This window comes from Acinonyx jubatus, chromosome B2 (genome assembly GCF_027475565.1).
Source record: "Acinonyx jubatus isolate Ajub_Pintada_27869175 chromosome B2, VMU_Ajub_asm_v1.0, whole genome shotgun sequence".
NCBI classification, from domain to species: domain Eukaryota; kingdom Metazoa; phylum Chordata; class Mammalia; order Carnivora; family Felidae; genus Acinonyx; species Acinonyx jubatus.
Window position 1 is genome coordinate 55,884,320 of NC_069385.1, and position 12,712 is coordinate 55,897,031.

General features: G+C 40.9%; 1 long non-coding RNA gene across 2 annotated transcripts in view; it reads left to right on the forward strand.

Moving 5' to 3' along the window:
- LOC128315564 (uncharacterized) overlaps nt 1–12,712 on the forward strand; it is a 310,565-nt gene that overhangs the window by 8,143 nt on the left and 289,710 nt on the right. For both annotated transcript variants that reach the window (XR_008298433.1, XR_008298432.1), the window contains exon 2: nt 1,444–1,506. This is a non-coding gene — a long non-coding RNA (uncharacterized LOC128315564). The remainder of the gene's footprint in view (nt 1–1,443; nt 1,507–12,712) is intronic.

The following is a 12,712-nucleotide window of genomic DNA, read 5'->3' on the forward strand; positions in this document are numbered from 1 at the left end:
CTTAAAGAAATGTAATGATCGGGGCGCCTGGCTGGCTCAGTCAGTAGAGCATGTGACCCTTGATCTCATTCGGGGTTGTGAGTCTGAACCCCATATTGGGTGTGGAGATTAGTTTAAAATCTTTAAAAACAACAACAAAAAGGAAATAATCACTTGCTTCTGTTAACCAAAATTCAGCCAGGGCTCAGTGTTTTTCAGGTTTGAGCTTTTTTTTTTTTTTTTTTTTTAATAAAGATAAATCTTTATTCTTTTCATTTTCTCTTTAATAGGTTAGAATTGATATTTTTATTTTTGGTATTTCTTTTAAGACTTAAAAAAGGTACTTCTGAGAGTTTCAACATTTGGCAGCTGGTAATAAGTGGGAAATGTCATTACATAAACCCTGGTTTGGGTTAAGAGGCAGGTGGTATTTTTAGGGAAGTCAGTGTCAACGTGAGGCTGCAGCCACACTGACCACCTCCAGCCCATCTGCACAGACATTTCTGTCTCCCGCAAGTAAAGCCCCCTCCTTCTGCCTGCTTTGACTGCCTCCCTGAGTTCCCCTTTTTTTTTGGCCTTGAGTTTCAGCTTGACGAGTTGTCAAGAGGACTGGGCCACTGGATTCTACCTGTAAGAACTTCAGAGGCTGTGTCCATGAAGAGGGGCAGTTTTTTGCAATTATATCATCTATGTTGACATTCATTAAACAAATACACACTGAGAGCCTTTTATGTCCCAAGCGCTGTGCTAGGCAATATAATTATAAAAAGTGAGCAAAACCAGTTATAGTTCTTGAGTTTATGGAGCTTCCATGTAAGGAAGACTGAAGTTGCAACTTACCCAGCTATGCAGGAAAAGCTTATGCCAAATGGGTTTGACATTGGGAGGCCAGGGAAGGTCCCCTGAGGAAGCAACAGTTGAGCTAAGAGTTGAGACATGAGTTGGTGTTAATCAGGAAAAGAAAGGAAAGTGATCCAAGGAAAGAGAACAGTGTGTGGAAGGAGAGAACAGGGTGAGTTGAAAGGACTCAGGATGAGAAGGATGGGGAAGGACAGTGTGAGGGGAAGAGACAGTAAGGAGGAGTTGGGTGAAAGGTGTAGCTGATAAGGAGGATAGGAGCCAGACTGTATGAAGCCTGAAGAACATGTTCATGGTATATCAGTCAGGGTTCTCCAGAGAAATGGAGCCAATAAGAGATAAATATATCATTTATGTATATAAACAGAACTAAAATAATAGATAATCTATATCCTATTATATATAATGTATGTCCTATATATATCCTATAGCTAATAAGTATAATATAATCTTATAAATGAGATAATCTATATCAATTTAGAAAGCTCGAATATCTGAAACTTATAAGACAGACTGGCAGTCAGGCAGGCTAGAAACCGAGGCAGGAGTTGATGATGTAATATTGAGGCAGAATTTCTTTCTGAGAAAGAATTTCTTCTTTTCTAGGAACCTTTGGTTTTTGCTCTTGAGGCCTTCACCTGATTGGATGAGACCCACTACATTATTGAGGTAATCTCCTTTACTCAAAGTTGACTGATTGTAGGTGTTAAGCATATCTAAAAATGTCTTCACAGCAAAACCTAGATTAGTGGGTAATTACTGGGTACTATAGCCTAGCCAGGTTGACACATAAAATTAGCCATCACACATTGTGAGGAGCTTTGTCTTGATTTTAAGAGTAATGGAAAACCCTTGAAGGAAAGAAGAGAGTGGCATGGTTAAACTTGTATTTCCCAAAAGTGCTCTATGCTGTCAGAAGAATGTTGGTGGATGTGACCATCACCAGGGTTCTTGTGATGTTCATAAGGCACAGTAGATCATTCATGTATTTTTCATTCATGGATGTGGTGCCCTGGCATTGAATTGGTCAGATGCTCCTCCCTGGTATGCCCTTACCATCTTGAAATTACCTCTGAGGCAGGACTTAACATACTGTTTTATTTTTTGTGTTGGCTTTTCTCTCTCAATGAAACTGGAAGGTTTTTAGAGGCAGGAAATCGGTCTTGTTCACCTGAGCATCCTTAGTGCCTAGGACAGTGTCTGGCACATGGTATGTACCCAGAAAGCATTTGTGGATGAATGAATTTGGCTGAGTTTCATGTTTTCCTCAAAGTGCCTCATGAAGAATGAAGGAATAACAGTCCTATCAGTAGCTCTCAGTAGCAGAAAACTAATATTAACGTGAAATTATTTATGTTCTCGTTTCTAGCTTCCTTTTCTGGCATGATACATGGTTGCTGTTGTTGTTGTTGTTGTTGTTGTTTTACTTTGCATAGATTGCCCATTTTAGGGTATAATTTTAGGATATAATAATTGCTTAAATAGACTTTTTATTTTGAGATAATTTTAGGTTTACAAAAAAAGTTGCAAAGATGGCATGGTAAGTTCCCATATGCCCATCACCCAGTTCTCCTAATGTTATATTTTGCATTACCCTGGTACATTTGTCCAAATGAAGAAACTGAACTGGTACATTACTACTAACTGAACTCCAGACTTTATTTGCCCTTCACTAGTTTTATCCACTCATGTCCTCTTTCTGTTCCAGGATCCAATTCAGGGTACCACATTGCTTTTAGTCATCATGTCTCTCCAGTCCTCTGGTCTGTGGCAGTTTCTCAGTTTTTCCTGGTTTTTCATGACTTTGACAGTCTTGCGGAGTACTAGTGAGGGAGTACTGAGGATACTGGAGTATCCTCAGAATATCCCTCAGTCTAGGTTTGTCTGATGTTTTTCCATGAGTATTTGGAAGAATACCACAGTGGTGGAGTGTCCTTCTTGTCATATCCTATGACAAGGTACTCAATATCCACATGATATCACTGCGGATATTAACCTTTATCACTTAGTTAAGGTGGCATTTGCCAGATTTTTCTATGCATCTATATATATATAATATATATTAAGCTAAACATGAGTTTATACTAGTGTTTCTGACTATAATCCAGCACTACATGGGTCCTTGTAGTATTCTTTCCTTGCTTGTCTGTAACTGCCTCTCCAATAAAGAAATCTGGTTCCTACTGTCCATTTAATTTATTCAACCATGATATAAATATAAAGCAGTTTCAGAATTGTTTACCTGTACCCCTAGGAGAAACACATTACGGTGTTTCACATTACAGAAACACATTACAATTAGATTACAGTGATAATAGTTTTTTGCTTTTAATATAACCATTTTTATTAGGAAGTAATATTACGTAGAAGTTGAGAACAGTCTCTAAAGCTAGATTACTTGGATTCAAATCCTGGCTCCATCATTTATTAGCTGAATGAACTTGGATGAGTTACTGTCTTCTCAGTCTCATCATCTGTAGAATGGGGATAATAATGGTATTTACTTCATGGGGTTGTTTGAGGATTAAATGAATTAATGTATTTAAAGTGCTTAAATATTGTGTGGCATATAGTAAGCACATTTATGTATTAACTATCATTGTTAGGGAAGAAATAAAGTCTCTTTAAAAATTTTTTTTTCTAATGTTTATTTATTTTTGAGAGAGAGAGATAGAGCGTGAGCAGGGGAGGAGCAGAGAGAGAGGGAGACATAGAATCCGAAGCAGGGTCCAGGCTCTGAGCTGTCAGCACAGAGCCTGACATGGGGCTCGAACTCACGAACTAAGAGATCATGACCTGAGCTGAAGTCGGACACTTAACCAACTGAGCAACCCAGGTGCCCCAGATAAAGTCTATTTTAATTGCCACTAGTATAATAGTATATACATCGGGCACTATATACTTTTGAATGGTAGCATCCTTTCTATTCTCTTAACTATCTTCTTATAGCACAAAGCAAATGGGTTTATATCTAACTTCGTTTCTATATCTGCTTTTATTCAGCATTCATGTTATTTTTCTGTGTGGAGTTAATTTGTCATTCATCTCTCTATCAGTTTTTTGTGAATCAGAAAACATAACATTTAAGTCCTAGATTTTTATTTTTATTTAATAAATAAATACCTCCTAGACATTAGCCTTCTTCAAATCATAGATCATAGCCCTTTTAGAAGTTTGTGTCCCTGGCTTCTAGGGCATTATTAGAACAAGGAATGATGGATTTAATCTAGCTATTGAGGAGTCCAGCAGTCTAAACTATATGTTAATTGCTGGCTGTTCATTCTGAAATTAAGCATGGTTACTCTGGCGTTATCATTGCTTGGAAAATCATAGGTTTTTGTAAACCTTGAAATAAGGTGGGGGGGGGGCTTCACTCAAAACATTTATGATAAGGTTCTATTGCTGTTATTAATTTTGTACAGTGAACAGCCATTGTTTCTGCCCAGCGATAGTCCACGCTTCTGGGCAGGATCATGTGTTACCGGCATTTTAATTAGGCTTCAATGAACCCAGCTGCAACTGTGTTAGCAGTCTCTTAAACTATTTTTCATATTTGGGGTTTGATAAAATACAACATGTATTTCCCCCACTATTTTCCCTTTATGCTAAAAAAGAAAAAAGAAAAAAAAAACAACCAAAAACAAAAACAGAAAACCCACATAAACCAAAACCACATACACACAAAGGTACATTAACCTGACATGGGGCTACTAATTTTTTTCACAGCTAGAAATTTTTGAATCATTAGAATAAAAAATTGAACCAATAGCTGATGCCTAATCCTTTTAGTCATCTTAGCTATTTTACAAAATATCCCTTCCCTTAAAAATGGAGCAAGCAACACTTTGTTTAGCAAAAATAACTGAAAGCAGGAATTCTCTTGCAAATTCCTAAGGTTCAAATGTGTTCTTTTTCCTTATTTTAATTATCATAAGGCATTGTCTATTTCAGGATTGGTGTTTGGAACTGCAGTCAAATATAAGGGGAGTTGGTCAAATCCATGTGGCCCAAAGTGAATGGAACTCATTCAGATACCTGAGGAACCTGCAAAGGGTTCCCTATGGAACCCTTTGACTATGGATCCCTATGGCTAACTGAAATCAGTGGCCAGACAATTGAGGTCAAAGCCACTGACCATTATCACTTAGCAATGACCAACAAGTGACTTTCACTTTTTGCCCGCCATCAGAGACTCAGGCCCCCAGTTTCTTCAGCAATAGTTGTTTTGGGAGAATTAACCTCTATCCCACTCAGCTCTGGTTTACTCTTTTTACAAAGGTGGACGATTTTTTTCTATGGGATACCCCACCTCTTAGGTCTCCATTTCCTTTCACGGAGAAAGTGGTCCCAAATACTTTCCTTGGCTCTTTTTCTCCTAAGCCTGATACCTACCTACCCTTGTTATAGCTGAGGGTGCTGTGAAGGGTTGAAGTACTTTTGGTGTTTGCAACTTGAGTAAAACACAGCAGAAACCAAGAATAGGCAGCATTTGACACCCAAGTCTCTGACTGCCTGGAAAACAGATGGAGCTGAGCGCTCTGCTGGGGGATGTTTAAGTGTGAGAGGCCACACGATCTGTGCACAGCTGGGCCGCCACAGTGGTTAACCTCCCACGGGGGAATTGGTGTGTGGTGGGCAGCATTAGTTACCAGGGGAAATGATTTGGCCATTTCTGGGGATTTGTTGTAAAATAGAGCTATGTATATAATATCTTTTATTGAGTTGCTCAACACACTTCATAGAACAAGAAACCTTCCTGCCAAGGAGCAGGTGTCTCTACGTTTCACCGACAGGAAAATAGACTAGGTTTGCGTTGGCCTCAGAGTCACTCAGAGAGTGGGAGGATCTAGAAGTAAATGTGGCCTATGACAACTCAGAGCCTGTAAACTTCTAGACCTGGCTTGCTACTGGGTCTTCCTCTTTGGACAGATTATGAACCAGTCAAGATGCCCTTTTAAGTCAAGAGGCCACCAGCACCAGAAGCCCATCTAGATAGTTGTCTGGAGCCTCTTTTATTTTTTATTTAAAAAAAATTTTTTTATTAAAATTTTTTAATGTTTATTTTTTTTGTGGGAGGTAGAGAAGGAAGGAAGGAGAGAGACAGAGCATGAGCGGGGAAGGGGCAGAGAGAGAGGGAGACACAGAATCTGAAGCAGGCTCCAGACTCTGAGCTGTCAGCACAGAGCCTGACAAGGGGCTCGAACTCACAGACCACGAGATCATGACCTGAGCTGACTTCGGATGCTTAACCGACTGAGCCTCCCAGGCACCCTGTCTGGAGCCTCTTTTTATCATCTGTCCTAGATTCCCAACTTTCCCCTGGCTTCAGTGTCTGCCTCTAGCATCCTTAGAGACACCTCTTCCCCTTAGGCGCTTCATCATGGTTACCAGGTAGTGGCTTCTACTGTAGGAGAGAGGGAAAGTGATCTTGGCTCATTTCCCCCCTTAATGAAGTAGTGTTTTATGGAAAGAGTTCTCCTTCCATTGCCCATAACTAAATCGAAGACACATTGTTATAAGTATTATTTTGAGAGAACATTCCTATTCCTGTTATATCTCAGAAGTGACAAATTGTAGAGCAGGGTTCTGGGATTACAGTTTGTCAGCTCATGGGAAGGAAGAACAGGCTACTGTCTCCTTAGCCAGATGGTGATGAATCAGTCCTGACCTGGCCAGACCCAGACTGCTAGGCAATATGGGTCATGACAGAGTAGGGGAAACCCAAGCCACAGTCAGATATAAACCTTTAATCCTAGATTTCCAGGGAACTGCTTCTCATGCCTTCTCTGCTCTAGAATGTAGAAGGTGGAGAGGCAGGTGGTAATGTATGAGGGAGCAAGACGGGCTTCAGAGTCAGCAGATATGAGTTCAAGATCAGTGTAAAATGGCCATTAAAGACCTCTAATTTTCAGGATTGTTGTAAAGATTAGAAATAACCTGTGCATTGCCTGGCACATGTTAGTTGTTTGATTAATAGTAGTGATTTCGTAATGATTGAAAAACCACTGGCGTACCAATGATGACAGAGTGTTACAGACCAAAGAGCTTAATTAATCCAGTTCTGTTTCTCTAGAGTCCATTCAAAAAAAAAAAAAAAACACACATAAAACTTTCTTTAAACTATTTTCTTCTCATAAAACTAATGCATGTTCAATGTCAAGTGTTTAAAATTCAGACAATTCCATGGTTTTTGTTTTAGTGTATTTCTTTCTTCTATTTGTGTATTCAAATGAAATTCACTTTAGGATCCAAATATGGTTTTATATCCTGGTTTTTCATTTAATATTATGAGAAAGGGCTTACGTCTCTCATTTTTATGTCCCACGAAATTACTGAAAACGTTCTCTTCGATGGAACTATGCCTAATGTGTGTGCTTACCCTACCCAGCAGCAAATTCCTAGAAAAGTGTGAGAAGTCTTTGCTAAATGGAATGTTCAATTTTATAACTAAAAGGAAGCACAAAACCAAAAAGCATGCGTTTAGTGACTGGTAAGGTCAGGGGAAATGGTGAGCTAGCTTGACTGTTCAGAAGGCATATCTGAAAGAGTTTGTTCTGTACTATGGAACATCTCAAGCATACACACAGATAGAGAGGATAATACACTGAGCCTTCAGGTCTCCTCTGGCCTCAACCATTATGAGCATAGGGCCAATCTGCTGTCACTTCTCCTCCCACTTGCTGTACCACCCACAACCCCTCTACGTGATTTTGACATAGATCTCAGACACCTTTTGGTTTCCCCCGTGGCACACTTTCTATAGAGACTGATTCCATGTTGCTTTGTGTTGTCAGCTTCACGCTCATGGGTGATATGGGAACAAGCCCAGGTTTTAGAATCAGACATACAGGTTTGTCAGATCAAAGCCCAAACCTCGAATTAGCTGCGATGTGGGAGAAGCCAAGGCTCAGGCACCTCAGCTGTGAAGTGGAGCTGAGCTCCTTGTGAAGGAAGCTCCACTCCTTGGAGTTATCAAAAGGATGAAAGGAGAGGTTGTATAAAATCATCTACCAGTCCTCCTCAACTGATAGGTGCTCCACCAACATCGCCTCATTCCTGTCATGTCCAGCCTCTTTGCTACTTCTGAGAGCTCCTACCTGGGACTGACCTTGACTCCTGCCCATTGGACTCCCTGATGCTTGCTTGGACTTTGACATCTTTGTCTCTCACAGCAGGTTCCTGGTCTTCAAATCCCTGTACTGAAAATTTAAGCTGCTTTATTTGTGAGCCAAGCTTGACAGAACTGGAAATTAACAGGGCCTCTACCACTCAGTGACTGAGGCCCCAAATCTGGCATGTGCAGTCCAGTTGAGAACCCTGGTGTAGCCTGCATCCTCTCTCTTCCCTCATCAGACTGAACTAGTTTAGTTTCTGGAATTATCTCTGTTTTTGTCAAGGGCTTACCTCCATTTTTCCACTGGGTCTGGAATTGGCTCTCCTATTGTTGGAAGGCCTGATTCTGTCCTGGTTGATTGTTTGAGGCAGAGTCACCTTCTTGGGGCATGAGCTCTTGGAGGGCAGCATCTCCTGAAGTCTCCATGGGTTGCAGGAATGAGGGCATGATTAAAATGGCATGTGAAGCCAAGGCTGAAAGTTGCCAGTGGGATGAGTGGGGCAAGGGCTGAGGCAGGATCAGATTGAGGTGTAGCAGCACTGGTACTTCCCTTAACAGAGTTCAGTACTTTGGGGAGGAGCAGGCACTTAGAGGGCCCCCATTTAGTATAAGAGAGGGGAGCTGGGTTATGCAAGGGGTCTGCATATAGCTTGCCTTTTGGGGAGGGCTGAGGTTGGGCGGTTTGGGCCTTGACAGTGGTATGTAGCTCCTATTCTCTACAAATCTGGCTCTCCCTCTCTAGATGCAATAATGAGGGTGGTCTTGCAGGGCTATGCTGTTTGTCCATCAATGCACTTCCTCTTAATTTCACCTGTTGGACAGCTGGGACTCATATGGTCTAGTCTTAAAGTGCTGCATTAAAGAAGCACAGGGCAGACAGCAATTCTCATCTTGCTTTAAGACTCTTGCTACCATTTGGGAGTTTACCAGGACACATTTTAGAACAGCTCTCTTTTTTTCGTTCTCTGCCTTCTTCTCTAGCCCTTTCACATTTTAGGGAGTCTTTCCCTATCCCCCACTTCCCAACTCTCTAGCACAATCGCTTAGTGTCTGATATCTTGTTCTGGGATCCTCTCTCCTGTCTGCCTCATTTCCTCCAGCACATGGCTCCTGATTTGTCACACTGTCCACCCTCCAGCCAGTTTAGTTCTTCTCTGGTTTTCCCTAGAGAACATATTGGTGTGGCTTTGGTCTTTCCTCAAATAATGGGGAAGGAGGAAGAAGCTAAACAAGAAATGTTTTCAGGCTCTGTTAGCTAAGGGGAAGAAAAGGACCTTTATTTTCTTCCATCACACAACTTTCACCTACTGTCTGGTGTCCCACTCACTCCTACCCCTCTTCATTAAACATGTCTGAATGAAACGCTTTACTTTGCCAGCTGCCCTTTTAGGGTAATGACTCCCGGGACTTTCTGCCTGGGTCTGTCCAGCCCCACTGTAGTCTCAGTGTGGTTTTTGGCTGAGTCAAAGAAGCTTGTTACAGATTTATGCTGAAGCTCTCTGAAAGAATCAGACAAGCTCTAGGCCCTCCCCTCTGCAGGTCACTTACCTTGAGTTTTGTTATCTGGGTTTCTGCCCTAGATTTTGTACCTAAATTCCTGCTGTGGAAAGAGCCCACCGCATAGTCTCTTGTTTGGTCTGTGAAGGCCTGGAATCCTGTTGTGGAATTCCAACAGGGTAACCAAAGCTTGGTACCAGCTTCTTCTTCTTCTTCTTTTTTTGGTCTTGTTTTCATTTTTATTTATTTTTGACAAATAAGAATTGGATATATTTAAAGTGTATAATGTGAAGTTTTGGTATGTGGATACATTGTAAAATGATTACCATAGTCAAACTAATTAACTTCTCTATCACCTCCCATAGTGTGTGTGTGTGTGTGTGTGTGTGTGTGTGTGTGTGTGTGTATGGTAAGAACACTTGAGATCTACTCTCTTAGCAAATTTCAAGTATATGATACATTACTAGCAACTATAGTCCCTGTGCTGTACACTATATCTACAGAACTTTACTTAAGATCTTCGATTGAGCTTCAAACACTTTGCAAGTCGTGGCCACAAGTAAATTTCCTATCAGAATTCCAGAGAGCCATGTTGGGTTAATAGTCATTGCGTTTATTCCTTTACCTCATGTAATCTCAGTAACTGTGGTGATATTTAGAGGTGAAATAGGTGAGAATGAACACCTCTGGGGAAAAAATATTCTGAATAATTTGTAACTAAAAGCAAACTCCAGGGGTGCCTGGGTGGCTCAGTTGGTTAAGTGTCTGACTTGGGCTCAGGTCATGATCTTGTGATTCATGATTTCAAGCCCCAGGTCGGGATCTATGCTGACAGTTCAGAGCCTGGAGCCTGTTTCGGATTCTGTATCTCCTTCTCTCTCTGCCTTCCCCTACTTGTACTCTGTCTGTCTCAAAAATAAATATTAAAAGAAATGTTTAAAAAAAAAATAAAAGCAAACTGCAATATTGTCTATGGGTATCAGCTTTATTCTATACTTTGATTCTTAATAATCAGTCAACTATGATATAATTGAAAGTTTATACCCTTTGATCAATAATGATCTACATTTCACCTTTTCTCCCTATTCTCCCAGCCTCTGTGCTACCGTTTTACCCTCTGTTACTATGAGTTCAACATTTTTTTTTTTTTTTTTTTTTACTTTTTAGATTCTACATATAGGTGAGATTATGTGATATTTGTCTTTCTGTGTCTGGCTTAAAATTTCTCTTAGCCTAATACCCTCTAGGTTCATCCACATTGTCACAAATGGCAGGGTCTTCCTTTTTTTCTGGCTGAATATGTATATATATGTGTTGTACATATATGGGTATGTGTATATATACATACATATGTAGGTATGTACATAAATACATCTATGTATATAGAATTGCATATTCTTATCCATTCATCTGATAGGCATTTAGGCTGTTTCATATCTTGGCTATTGTAAATAATACTGCAATGCTCATTTGGGTGCACATATCCCTTTGAGGTGGTGATTTTATTTCTTTTGGATAAATACCCAGAAGTAGGATAGCTAGATAGCTGGGTTGCTGGATCACATGGTTGCCTGCTTCTTTGAGGCTGCTCTTGGCCTGCATTTCAGAGGCTACTGGGCTCTTCCCTCTCGTTGGGCCATCCCTGCTCTCTCCTGTTGTCCTTCTCCTGCTGACAGCTGGGCCTGCAGTCGGGTGCGTGTCTACATGTTGGGAGTGAGTGACATCTGTGCACCTGCATCTGGCATTCGGTGCTTGACTCACTGTTGTGCTCAGTCCCTTTTGGTGTCCTTCCTGCTCCAGACACAAGGCCATTCTCATTTGCAATGCTGTTTTCTTATTGTTGATAGCTACCATTTCTAAGGTGCCTCTTTTGTGCCAGGTGGTTCCTTCCTGTTATCTTGTTTACTCTTCACAAAAACCCTAAGGAAGAGGGTATTATAAACATTTTGCAGATAAGAAAACTAAGGCTCAGAAAGGCTTAATAACTTCCTCAGTGTTTGTCCCTAAGTAATGATAGAGCTGGGATTCTAGCTTAAAAAAAAAAAAAAGCCTAGGAAAGTTAAAAAAAAAAAAAAGAATTCTTGGAACTTACCAAAGAAATCCTAATTTGTAGGTTTGGTGTAGGGACCAGGGAATATATACATATTTTAACGACTGCATAGATTTTTAAATCCATTGGTCCATGAACTGTCCTTTGGGAACAATGCAGTATATGATTCTTTACTGAAAAAAAGCTAGTTATAGCCTTTGTGGGTCTTATTTCTCTTACTACATAGTGTAGCTCATTTAAGAAAGCACCATTGTATGTAACACCCGTTGTACGTGTTTTGATCCTTTCCTCAGAGACACCCATGGGATATGTCTGCAGTCAGTCCTGGGTGGAGGTTGTAGTCTCAGAAAGCATAGGGACCAGATGAGACCATTTGTCTTGAGAAACAGAAAGGATCGGCAGAAAATGAAAGAGATTGCCTTACCTTTGTTAAAATGCTGCCGATGGTCTTAGGATATCGTAAGAAAAGCCTGGATGCAGCATGGTAAGAAGCCATGAACTACTCAGCTGCATTTTAATTTGAATAATTGTCGGGCTGCAATACCAGGAGGGAGGGTGATGTATAGGGCTCAGGAAAAGACAAGCCAAGTAATAAGAAGTGTGCACAGCTGTATTTAGACAAGAGCGTATTCTATTTCAGGTCAGCCAGCCTCAGTTCTTGGTATAGAAACCTCCCATGGATGAGAAGTGCACTCTCTAAGACTGTTTCCCCCAGGCACTATCCCTTAACAATGACCAGCTTCTTGTGATCTAAAGTGGAGCTCTTTAGGCAGCTGATCCATAATGGATCCACAGGACGGCTTACCCAACCAGGAAAAGGAAACCACTATAGATCGGTGGACTCACTTCTCAAATCCGGCCAGCTCATTAGTTCATTTGGGTTCTGCTTGATTGATTGCTGTCTCATGGGTTTGGATAGCATGAGCCAGTTGCTTAGAGAATGATCCCCATTGGCTGAACCTATTGAAGCTGAGTTTCTGAAGACTGAACTCTGAACCCACCATGGCTCCATCAAGTACTGATGCCTGTGAGGTTTAATCTGGAACCACCTGCCAGGCTTTCTTTTTTTCTTTTATTATTTTCTTTTTATTTTAGAAAGCTTGAGCAGCAGTGGGGAAGGGACAGAGGGAGAGAGAAAGAGAGAGAATCTTAAGCAGACTCCATGCTTGGCAAGGAGCCTGACGCAGGGCTCAGTCTCATGATGGTGAGATCAT